The following is a 13,152-nucleotide window of genomic DNA, read 5'->3' as shown; positions in this document are numbered from 1 at the left end:
AAAATTTTTGTAGGAACTAAAAACAAAATTCTGAATATTTATAGGGATCATTTACTTAATTAACCCTAAACTTAGAAGTTCCAAATTTCATATGGACCAAAAACATGTTTAACCCTTTTAGTTTTAATACTAATTTTTTAAAATGCAATTAAACTTAGATTATTTTAGTTTGGGTTAATACCGCTTTTGGTCCCTGTAATATTAGCAAATTCCGGTTTTAGTCCCCCGTAAAAAAAAATAGATTCCATCCCTATCATTTGAGATTCTTCCACTTTTAGTCCCTCACTTAAACTTGTCATCACAATCTACTGACGTGTCTAGCTGATTGTGTAATTATTTTTTGTTTTTATTTTTTTTAAAAGTAATCAGATGCCACGTAGATTAAGTTGTTTGTTTTATTTAATAATTAAATAAAAACAAATTAAAATTACAATTAAAAAAACATAAAAATCAAATGTCCTTGTTTTTCCAACTTCTTCTTCCATCGTTCATCTTCTTCTTTACATGGTCCATGTTCTTCTTCTTCCTATTCATCATAAACCCAAGCAACAAGAACAAATATATGCAGGAAGCTTCATGTTTATATAAAATAAAATAAAAACATATTCACAAATCCACAAAATTTCAAGAACAACAACAAAAAAAATTCAAGAACAACAACAAAAACGAGAACAACAACAACACAAGGTTCAACAAGAAATCCATAGATTCTCATAATCACAAAATATTAACAAGAAATTCACAAATTCGAAAAGCTTCTACTCATGCCATATCTGACTCACACAAACCCAAAAAACTTCAGCACAAATTTACATTTCAATTTCATCTCTAATCTTTTATGGATCTAGATCCCCAAATTGATATTCATGAATTTTAATTAAAAAAATTGTGAGTCATTAACTTAAACACAAAACCAAAACGATCTACAACACCAAACCTAGAAATTGTGGATGATTCAACTCAGATTCTTCTTCCTTCATCCTTTCTCTCTTTAAAAACAAAGCTTTCTCTTTCTCTCTCTAAACAACACTCCTATTCATGTTTATGTTTGTTTAAGTGTGTGGTTCAAATTTTAAGAAACTCATAAATTCGAAATTGAAAGATGAGATTTTTATAAGCCCAGAAATTCAATTGTGTTCTTTTGATAAAAGGACCAAGAATGAAAAAAAAAATAAAAAAATGGGTTTCAATTTGAGATATATTGGGCCAGATTCAATTTGGAGAAGGAAGATGAAGCTTCAAGAAGAAAGTTAATGGGGGAAAGGAAGGTGATGATGGGTCGAGATTTTTGGGGCGCTGGGTCAAGCACTCAAGCTGGAGAAGGAGAATTGGGAAAGGAAAGGGAAAGATGAACATGAAGAACATGGGAAGGATGAAAATGAAGTTTTTATTTTAATTAATTTTTGTTTCTTATTTTAATTTAATTTATTTTATATCAATTCTAAATTTTATTTTCAATTAATTAAATAAATGTAAATCAAATATAATCAATGGACACAACCGATTAACAATGTCAAATATAATCAATCTGACTATTGAATATGACCTTAATTGAACAAGAACGAAGTAGAAACTAAAGTTTTGGCAATTAGAATCTTCGGTATAAGCCAAAATATGAAAAACTATCCCGTTGGAAACCTAGTCAACATGTAAGGACATTATTCCGTCAGAGTAATATGCTTCCAAGTTGACTAGGTTTCTAATGGGATAATTTATCAGATTGACTTATACCAAAGATTTCGATTGCCGAAATTTCAGTTCCTACTTCGTTCTTATTCCAATAAGGTCATATTCAACGGTAGGATTGATTATATTTGATATCGTTAGTCGGTTGCGTCTGTTTTGGTAATCAAGGTAATGTCCTTCCATGTTGACTAGGTTTCTAATGTGATAGTTTTCAGATTGACTTACACTGAAGATTTCAATTGCCAAAATTTTAGTTCATACTTCGTTCTTGTTCAATTATGGTCATATTCAATGGTCGGATTGATTATATTTGATACTGTTAGTTGATTGCGTCCATTTTGATCGTAAGAGGAATGTCATTTCATATTGACTAGGTTTTTAATGTGATAATTTGTGAGATTGACTTATATCGAAGGTTCCGATTGCTGAAATTCTAGTTTATACTTCGTTCTTGTTCAATTAAGGTCATATTCAACGGTCGGATTTATTATATTTGACACCGTTAGTCGGTTGTGTCCGTTTTGATCGTCGGAGTAATGTCATTCCATGTTAACTAGCTTTTCTAATGGGATAGTTTATCAGTTTGACTTATACCTAAGATTCCGATTTTCAAAACTTTAGTTCCGGCTTCGTTTATATTCCAATAAGCAACTTACTCATATATCAACATAAAAATTTGTTTTCGCATATATAAGCAAATAAAATCCGTAATTGTTGTGACTCCACTATTTAAGAAATTTTTGTATATATAAGAGAAAAATATTTAATATAAACATTACATTAATGCTTATGATTTTTATTTAATATCTATAAACATTCTACCATATAAACAATCTAATTAATGGGTAGTGTTATCTTGTGCCTTTAGGGCACATGTTAAGAAACCTAAAAGAAGAAATATTGTTTAAAATTTTGTGCATTTAAATGATTAAAAAGTTAAATATTAAATGCAATGCACACATTCCAATAAGTTTTTTCTATATTTGAATCATTAACTTGTGCCTTGAGGGCACAAGTTAACATTTCCCTTATTTTTTATATAATTATCTCATAGATGACCCATGTGAAAGCACTCATTTCTTACTAGTTTTGTAGTCAACCGCAAAAAATCTATTACTATCAATTTCATAAAGTTAGTATAATACAAATTTTTATTCATGTCAATTTAATATCTTATAAATTAACATCATATAACTTCTTCTTTTTTAAATATATTAACGTATTATATGGTTAATAAGAGTCAAAATGGTTTAAATGATTATAATAAAAATAATTTTTTTGACAATGGTTTAATGTTTTAAACATTATAACGAACAAAAGAATTCCAAAAATTACACTGGGAAAAAATGGTCTTGGAAAACATTTCTAAATTTTTAAAAGAATTCCCAAAACATCATATACGACATTTAATTTCAAGTTCAATTGCATTTTAAAAATTTCTAATGAAACTAAAATAAGCGAAGAAAAAAAAATTACAAAAATTATACTGGGCAAAAAAAAAAAACGGTCCTAAAAAACATTTATAGATTTTGAAGAGAATTTCCAAAACACCCTATATTACATTTAATTTCAAATTCAATTGCATACATTTTAGTAGGTAAAGAGAGCTTGAAATCTCAACCATCTATTGCCTTTCAAACTAATCCAATGGCTATAATTGGTTTTGCAATAAAAAAAAAAACAATAAAGTGGTCATGTATGGTACATGACCCATGGCAGACTCGTACCGGAGACAGAGCCTAAACTTAAATCAAATGAAGTTCAAAGTTAAAAAAAAAAGTTTGTATTGAATTCAAATCGTATTTTAAGCTGAATCCATTCATTTTAAGTCGAGTGAGTCAAGCTAAATTTGAATTGACTTGTTTCTATCTCTACACACATTTCTACATTGAAGATATATACGGTAAACAACTTACATAATGTACATATCAATGATAAACTTGTTTGCGTGCGATAGATATTTTTAAAAAATGTGCATTGTATACAACTTGTTTATGTATTCATTCATTGTCAGAGTTTTAGGGAGTGCAGTGATTTTTTTTTATGCCCTATAATGAAACCAAAAATAAAAAAATGCTCTTTGAAACAAAAATACCAAAACTACCATACTTTTGCATAGTTGACCCATATGTCATAAGTTGGACTTGAGACATACCCTATGTCCCAATTGCAACTTGTGACATACCCCTATGTCACAAGACCCAATTGCGACCTACCCCCATTCTCAAAGTTTGCATTTATTTTGTCCTTATTGTATGTCACAAGTGGGACTTGTGACATATTTATTTATTTATTTATCGTTTTTTCTATTAATCTAATAGAAGTAGTTTAAAAAATTTTAAAAAAATAATTGAAATAAATATTTATGATTATTTTTTTTAGGGAAAATATTTATTATTTATTAATATGACACATTTAAAAGTACAATACATTTTTGACAAAAAAAATACAATACATTTAATTATTTCTTCTTCGGGTATTAGGTGGTCCCGTTCCACACCATGATGCACCAGCATTTCTTGTTGCATTATGTCACGTTGGAGCAGGAGGAATAATTCGGGCATTAGGTGGTCCCGTTCCACACCATGGTGCGCCAACATTTCTTATTGCATTACGTCGTGTTGGAGCAGGAGGAATAATTTGACGCCGAGATCTTTGACGATGAATTGGTTGATCGTTAGTTTCGTCGTTATGCACTTGACTACTTTGACCAAGCGTCAACGAAACATCGTCTTCCCTGCTAGGCCATGGAGTTTTTTTTAAAAAAAATTAAAACTAATTCTATTAAATTAATAGAAAAAACGATAAATAAATAAAAATGTCACAAGTCCCACTTGTGACATACAATAAGGACAAAATAAATGCAAACTTTGAGAATGGGGGTATGTCGCAATCGGGTCTTGTGACATAGGGGTTATGTCGCAAGTTGGAATTGTGACATAGGGTATGTCTCAAGTTCAACTTGTGACATATGGGTCAACTCTGCAAAAGTATGGTAGTTTTGGTATTTTTGTTTCAACTAAGGCATTTTTTGATTTTTGGTTTCAATATAGGGCATAAAAAAAAATTCCGAGTGCAGTAGAGGGAAGATTTGAAATGCAAAAAATGAGGGAAATATTTTTCTATCCTTTTGATATCTAATGGTGACGTTGAAATTTGTAGGAGTGTGGCTAACATATTTCGGTATTTAATATTTAGCTTTATCAATAGATCCATAAGCAAAAGCCCATATTTTATTTTATTTTTTAAAATTGCTTTTCTCACATTCAATTTTTCTTAAAAACACATAAAAAAATACATTTTTTTGTCCCCAACGATAGTTAACTATTGATGCCTTTTTTAGCTGTAGTTAACTATCGCTGAGTCAGCTGCAGTTGGCTCAACTGCACTTAAGTGCAATTCCTGGCAGAGCGTCAATTGTGATTTTACACATTTCGATGAAAAATCAAAATAAATCGATGCTTATTCGGAATGCTACGGAACTTTATAAGTCCTCTATATGTATTTTTATAGAGGTATGAAGTATCTGTAAAGTTTGGTAACATTCCGACTAAATTTCGATTTATTTTGTTTTTTCGAGCAAACCGTGCAAAATCACAATTTTTTTCCATGTGCACCTAAGGAAAAGTGACCTAGAGGTTGAATTTATTAGTGATTTTTTGTACGCTTGTTTAGGACAAAAAAAAGCAACATCTCCCACAAAAAGTTTGAATTTTTCGATTAAGGACAGATTAAATATGAATTTTTAACGCGCCAAAAACTCATGACACCAAAACATTAAAACATCGACCTAGAAATAAAGTTTTGAGCTGTTTTTTTTTTTGCGGACATCTCTATAAAAATACATATAGAGGATTTGAAAAGTTCTGTAGTATCTCGACTAAGCCTCAATTTATTTTGATTTTTGGACCGAAACACGTAAAATCGCAATTGATGCTCTGCCAGAAACTATTATTTGGTGTTTAATATTTCTTTGGGAGTGAATGATAGTTAACTGCCATTGAAGATATTTTGGTCATTTTCTGGTGTGGGAGAGCAATTTTGTTGGTGAGAAGAGCAATCGTCTTGACTATTTCTAGCCTTGGGCTTCATGTTGACATCCACATATCCGAAGAGAATAAGACTTTAAGCCCAACATAGAAATGATTATTGGCACCTTCTTTTCCCATCCCCTTAAGTTTCTCGCGCGTTATTCGGATTATAGAATTCGAACATCATATATACCCTATAAAATTCGTACATCATATATACCCTATAAAAAAAAAAAGAATTCGAACATCATATATACCCTATAAAATTCTCCGAAACAGGTTAAAATATTTTGGATTTTAGACTTCAAATAAAGCGCGTGAGAAACTCATAAGATAAGAAAATTGAGTTACCATGATTATTGAGTTGTCATTTTATCCCCGGGATGATTTTAGTGAGTGTTCAACCAAAGAAAAATGATTTGACCAAAAACAAAAGAAAGAGAAATTATATTTTGAAATATTTTGTTCCCCAACACAATATATACGGTGTAGATATAACTTCGTTTTTTATTTAGATTTCTCATTCTCCAAATCACATTAATAAATAAATGTTATTATTCCTTCAAAAAAATTATAAATATTTTTATACAGTCAAATTTTAGATGTTCAAATAACACTACAATAAAAAAAATTATTGCTTGTATTAACCTTATGATCATGACAGTACCAAATTTACGAAATACAGCTTGATGTAACTAGAATACAAAATGTAAGACATTGTCTCCTAAAAATTAACCTATAATTGAAGTAACATCCACTGGCCCCCCAAATTTCTGCAGTACACATCAAGGGCCTTCACACTGCCTACTGTATTAGAGAAGACAGTGATCAATTAACAGGCAAAAGAAAGCGAAAAATCCCAGGTTCTGTAGCATATGCTTTAAATTTTACAGCTGGAAAACTCAACATTCCAATAAGGGCCACAAACATATCTTGTGGAACCAACCAATACAATACTAAAAGCCAAATTTCATTCTCATCGAATAACTCCTTTGAATTCTCCTGGCTATAAACATCTTGAGGTTAATATATACTCCCGCTGTACTTATATATAAAAAACATTTAGGTCAACAAAAGTTAATATATTGTATATGGTTAAATTTTTTAACCAAATACATCAAACTTTTATTGACTCAAATATCTCTTATAAAAAGGAACAGAGAAAGTATAAACAAAATCTGTGTCCGAGATACGGGTACGTATCGGTATTGAATATGAGATACATCAGTTAAAAAAATGTGTATGTCAATAAAAAAACATGAGATTTTTTGTTATAAAATAACATAATAAAAAAATGCATCACAATAAATCAAAAAAGTCAAAAATTGTATTTCATCACAACAACAAATTAAAGAAACATAAATATACAAATTAATATTATTTTAATATATATTAAGCCACAAATATTACTCGTAATAAAAAAAAATGATAAATGGAGTACTGTACACGTATCCTATATATTGGGAATTTGTAGTACGAATATTTCATTGTTTTACAAGTATCCATACTTTAAAGTATACCTATAAAAAATAATGAAATTTAAATTTCACCCAATAGCTTCTAATTTTCTCCCATATAGAGATATTGGAAATACATGTATAATTATGGGTTTATGCAGCAGAAAACCTTCTAGAGTCCAATCTTCAAATGCATAAGGTTTTCTCCTTTATAATCATGATGATGATGATGATACACATACATTTTTTTAGAAGTGGTCGACATACATCTATTACTTTTTGTTTTTTGAGACGACAAAAATATAGAGCATAGTACAAGTATTTTTTTTTTTATTTTAAATTTATGATATAATGTAGTTAAGAACTTAAGATTTGTTAATTTTTTATTTTATAATAAAACATACGCATTTAACGTACTTGAAAGAAATATGGATTACTCTTCATTAATATATTAATATATAACTACAAAGAGCACAATTTATAAAAAATAATACCTATAATCAAAATAGAAAATGTATAGTTTTCAAATAAGTCATATTATATTTTATTTCCTATGTTTAGTTTTTGTTGATATTTTTTTTTTCCTTAAAAAAAAAATATCAACAAAAACTCAACAAAATTTGCCTAATATTGACTAATCGAGTGTTCTCTATCTCTCATTACTTTCATACACATAAAACATGACTTTTAAATCTCGCTCATGGAGAGACAATTTTACTGATTCACATGTTAAATTTACATCGCCACTGAAATCTTACAAAATTGTCTCTATTTTTTTTACCCTTCATCTTTATTAGAATACATATATGTGAAATCTATTCTCTAATTATAAAACTTAATGTCTACCAAAATTACAATCTTACCCCTTCTTAATTTTTTGACACGTCATCAAAATTATATCATTTTGTGTCTTTTGCTTCAACTTTCCCCTTTTTTTTCTCTCTCAAAAACAAATTAAAACAAACTCACTCGATAAAACACACTGACTAAATTTTTTTTAAAGAAAAAACAAACTTAATCTTAATCCCAATAAAAACAAATTTTCCTATAATTTAACTTTTAAATATCTAAAGAGTTAAAAAAAAACTACAATATTCTATTTTCTATTCTCTAATCACTTAATGTCTACCAAAAATACAATCTTAACCCTTCTTAATCTTATGACACGTCATCAAAATTATATCCTTTTGTGTCTTTTACTTCAACTTCCCCCTATTTTTTCTCTTTTAAAAACAAATTAAAATAAATTCACTCAATAAAACACACTAACTTAATCTACAAACAAACTTAATCTTAGTCCCAATCAAAACAAATATTATTATAATTCAACTTTTAAATATCTAAAGAGTTAAAAAAATAAATACAATCTATTATCTTTTTCTAATTATGAAAGTTAATGATCACTAAAAACACAATTTTGCCACATCTTAATATTTTGACACCTCAACTTATATTTATCTTTTTGTGTCTTTTGTAACAAAAGAACCTATTTAGCAGAGAGAACATAAATTTCTAAAGATTGATGTGATTTTGCAACAAAAATTTTCTTTTATATTGATGTATCTTTTTTTGGTGGTGACCGGGGTTTGAACCCCAGACCTTGCATATATTATGCATTGCCCTACCAACTGAGCTAAGTTCACGGGGACTTATATTGATGTATCTAAACAAACTACAATATATTACTTTTTTAAAATAATTTTATATAACCATAAACAAACACAAAATAGATTATGATATTTTTATTTAAATTTAAAAAAATCACTAAGTTATTGAATGTCAATATTATTTTTATTTTAATTCGTAACAAATAAGCCCTACATGGTTTGCTATAAATTTAAAAAAAAACTTTAAACAAGAAGATAATTTTGTAACACAAAATCCATTTTATATAGTTGTATCCAAACAATTTTTTTTTTCGAAGAAGTGATTGTTATTATGATAAACAAACACAAAACTAATTCCACTTTTTCAAAAATAATCTCTAAATGATTGAATATCAAAATATAGATAACTTTCTATTCAATATCAAAATATATTTTTATTTTATTAAAAGCGAATTATATATTCAATTTACATTTATTAAAAATAAGTTTTGTGATTGTACCAATTTTTTTTATGATGTTCATGTGCTTTTATCTGACACGGAGTCTAATGATGGAACATAACTAACTTCCTATGATTTTTTAGTTTTTAGGATGCAATAGAACTACCTTCCTATGAGTTTTTCTTTTGTAGATAATCCAATGAAAAAATGACAATTGTTTACATATTTAGAATAAAAAATATTCATAAATATAAATTTTAATAAAAAAACATTAATAAATACATTTCACTTATCAATAAAATAGCAAAATATGGTTGAGACAGTTAACTTCGATACTAACAAAACATTGAAAAAATATTTTCATTAAGAAAATAAAAAAAAAACATTCAATAATTTCTGATTGATAATCACAAAATAACAAAACTTCATTCTTAAAAAAATAACAACATAACTACAAGAAAGTTACAAAATATTTATTACAAGTCATATATCTATTTTTCAAAAAAATTAGACATTTTCAAGATTGCTTCTTTTCTAAAAATACTTAGTCAAAAGGTAAATTATATTAAATAAAAAGAAATAGATAGAGAGTCTGAGGGCATTAGACCTGACTCAGGTACAACCCAAAACAGTGATACAAGATAATAAATCAGACCTAAAGGATCGACCCAAATCTATCCTAACAAAAATTCACTAATCACGGGCGCAACCTAGCAAACCCATATACGGGCGCGAAACCAAGTTTCAAAAAAATATTAAACGTGAATGTAACGCCCTCCTTTTTATTTAATTAGTTTTATTAAGTTAAGGTTTATTTATGTGATTTATTTTAAATATGCGATGTGTTGGTATTATATTAGGTGGCTTTATTCTATTATTTATTAGAATATGAGAATTATTAGTGTAAGTAGAATTGGTGGTTAGAATAGAAAGAAGAATAAGTTATTGGACCTAAATAGATTTAGGAAGAGTATTTAGTATTATAAATAAGAAAGCTTGGGTTAGAAAGAGTTTTTACGTTAAACCGCTTTTTGAAAAAGAGGAGAACAAGAGAGAAGAGAAGAAAGAGGAGAACTCAGAGAGAGAGAACCCTAGGAACGAAGAACGCTGCTTTTGATTTCAGAAAAACAATCTAAGGTAAGGGTGAGACTATCTTTCACTAATATTAAGTCTGTAGATCATTAGATTGCATCTAACGTATTTTAGTATGAGTTTTGTAAGATTATGAGAATTAGGGTTTGAGTGAGAATTAATGATTAGATGATGAAAAACCGTTGAATTGATGTATGAGAGGAGTCTCTATTCACCGTAAGGGTTGCATGATCATATGGGTAGTGAAGGGTTGTTAATTTTCATTGTTTTCTAACTTGTTAAATTCGTGTTGTTGGATATTGATGTAAATATATATTTGATTTGCCGAGTTATTTAGATTATAGTTTGTTGAATTATTTATTTGGGATTTATGTTTGTTTCGCTGAACTTAATTGATAATTGTTACATAGAAGTACACAAATTAATTCTCTATCACATAAAGAAAAAGAAAAACGTGATATGCATCAGGTAAAAGGCAAATCATCTTTTCTTTATTTGGTTTATTTAGCAATCATATAATAATTAGTTACAAACACAGTATATATGAATTTGCCAAGTTGTGTTTGTTAAAAGAAGAAGAAATGATCCACATTCTAAGGAACCGAAAACTTGTGATTGGTACCTTCCTGTTTGATTAGAAAATTTGCTTTCTATTCATTATAGTTAGTTATCATAATAAATATAATGTTTATTTGAATTAAACCCATGAAACATAGTTTTAAGGTTCTTGTAATTTAAATGCTTTAGGAACTAGGGCCAATATTCAATAACTACCTTATCGATAAACTCAAGATCAATTATTCTGGATTATGATTTTTATGTCTTGCTCTTGCCTAATTATTAAGAAGATTATGAGATATGAGTAGTAGCTATTCTCCTGTTTTTTTTGAAACTAAATCGACATGTATCCTATTAACTTAATATTATACATGTTTTATTCTTTTAGTCTACAGTACGTGTTTATGATTAATATATAGGTATACATATATATTATTATATTATGTTAGTGCATGAATCAATGATGATGAATATTTGATGATATTTAAAGATGTATTATTTAAGATGTGTGATTTAAATATGTGTTATTTATGATGCTTATGTTGATGCGATGTTTAAGATGTTGATGTTTATCATTTGATACTGTTAAGTTATGATGCTGATATGATGTGACTTTATAAGTGCTGCATATGTTGTTGTTGATCTTATTTAAGATGTAAATGTCGGTCTAAGTCAAAGAGTTTGTTAAGTCGTCGAGTCGTTATGAAGTCATCAAGTTGTTAAGATGTTATGTTGTCAAATGTTAAGATGTCATAGATGTTCATGAAGTTTCTAAGACGTAAGATGTTGAGTCCATGCATACTCATTTAAAGATGAGGGCTCATGCCCTGGAGCTTTTGCTCAACCACGACGATGGAGCTTTTGCTCAACCAGAGACGAGGGCTCATGCCCTAGGAGCTTTTGCTCAATAGCGACGAGGGCTTATGCCCTAAGAATATATTTATGCTCATAAGCGACGAGGGCTTATGCCCTAGATTGGTACCACATGCATTTGCATTTTCATGATGATTCAAGATGGTTTAAGACGTTAAGAGTTGCATAGTCGAGTCTAGATGCATTGTCAAGTCAAGTTGTTAAGTTGTGATGTTTTAACGAATTACTTTGTGATGCCTTTTAGTAAGATGATATGTGACGATGATTGTGACTGCTATATGATGATATATTGCTAAGATGAAACGATGATGTCTATGTATTTGATTGTAAATGTTAAATTATAAGATGTTTATATTGTTAAATGTAATTTATGATTTATGAGCTTAATATTATTGTTTGAGAAATCTCACCCCTTCTGCTTGAAAATGTTGCTCTTCGTATGGGTAACTTGCAGGTAATCAAGATTAGGCGTGGTCGTTAGTGGACTCCTCACAGTGTGTCTTTAGGTGCTCTTATACGTAACGGGATGAGAGTTTTGACATTGTTTCTATTCCTTACGTATTGTTTTAAGAGATTTATAATGAAGTTGTTGGATTTGAACTAATTATTATGTTTTAGACTATTTATGAGACTTTTATGATGAGGCCTTCGTGCCAAAGACTATTTATGATGTTGAAATATTTCCGCTGCGAGATTTAAAAGATTATGTTCTTATATTTTTGAAGGATAAATTATTATTTATTCCATTTACGATTTTTAAGAAATGTGACATTCCGTTTTATGATGAAAAACTTTGATTTTATTTAAGAAATTTTTACGTTGGGAAAACGGGGTGTTACAGTGAACCTCTGTGAAAAACAATTAATGGATCGACCGTCAACATAGTGAATAATACAGTTGTACAATTTATAAACAGGACTCATAACAACATCTTTATCAATAATGAAATCTTTACTATATTAAATATTTTTACATATAATTACACTAACCTCCCTTAAGATCTTCTTAAATAACACAAACACTCGCTCTATTTTTTAACTAAATAGTAATTTTTTTTATCAAATTGACAAGCACTTCTCTTATAATATAACATGATTTAAACTTTGTTAATTCCATTTATTTTGAGAAATTAACTTCTTCATACAAGTAGGAAACACATTTAATTTTCGACCACTTTTCTTTCCATTTTTCATGTAGGTAATTTTCCCTAACTTATTGTTTCTGTGTCAGGGTGGTTTAATTTTTAAACTCTAATGTAATAAAACGGATATATCGAAGATTATTTCCTTTTCATTGATCAACCACAATGTCCATCCACCAAAAAATTTATCATTTCTATATTCTTTTTTGACCTCTTTTGTAATTGTCGATGTTAAATTCTATTTGGTGGTAATAACAAATGTTGTTA

Source organism: Medicago sativa, chromosome 1 (genome assembly GCF_051527215.1).
Source record: "Medicago sativa cultivar Bolivia chromosome 1, Bolivia_mono, whole genome shotgun sequence".
Classification (NCBI taxonomy): Eukaryota; Viridiplantae; Streptophyta; class Magnoliopsida; order Fabales; family Fabaceae; genus Medicago; species Medicago sativa.
This window is presented reverse-complemented; position numbering follows the sequence as displayed.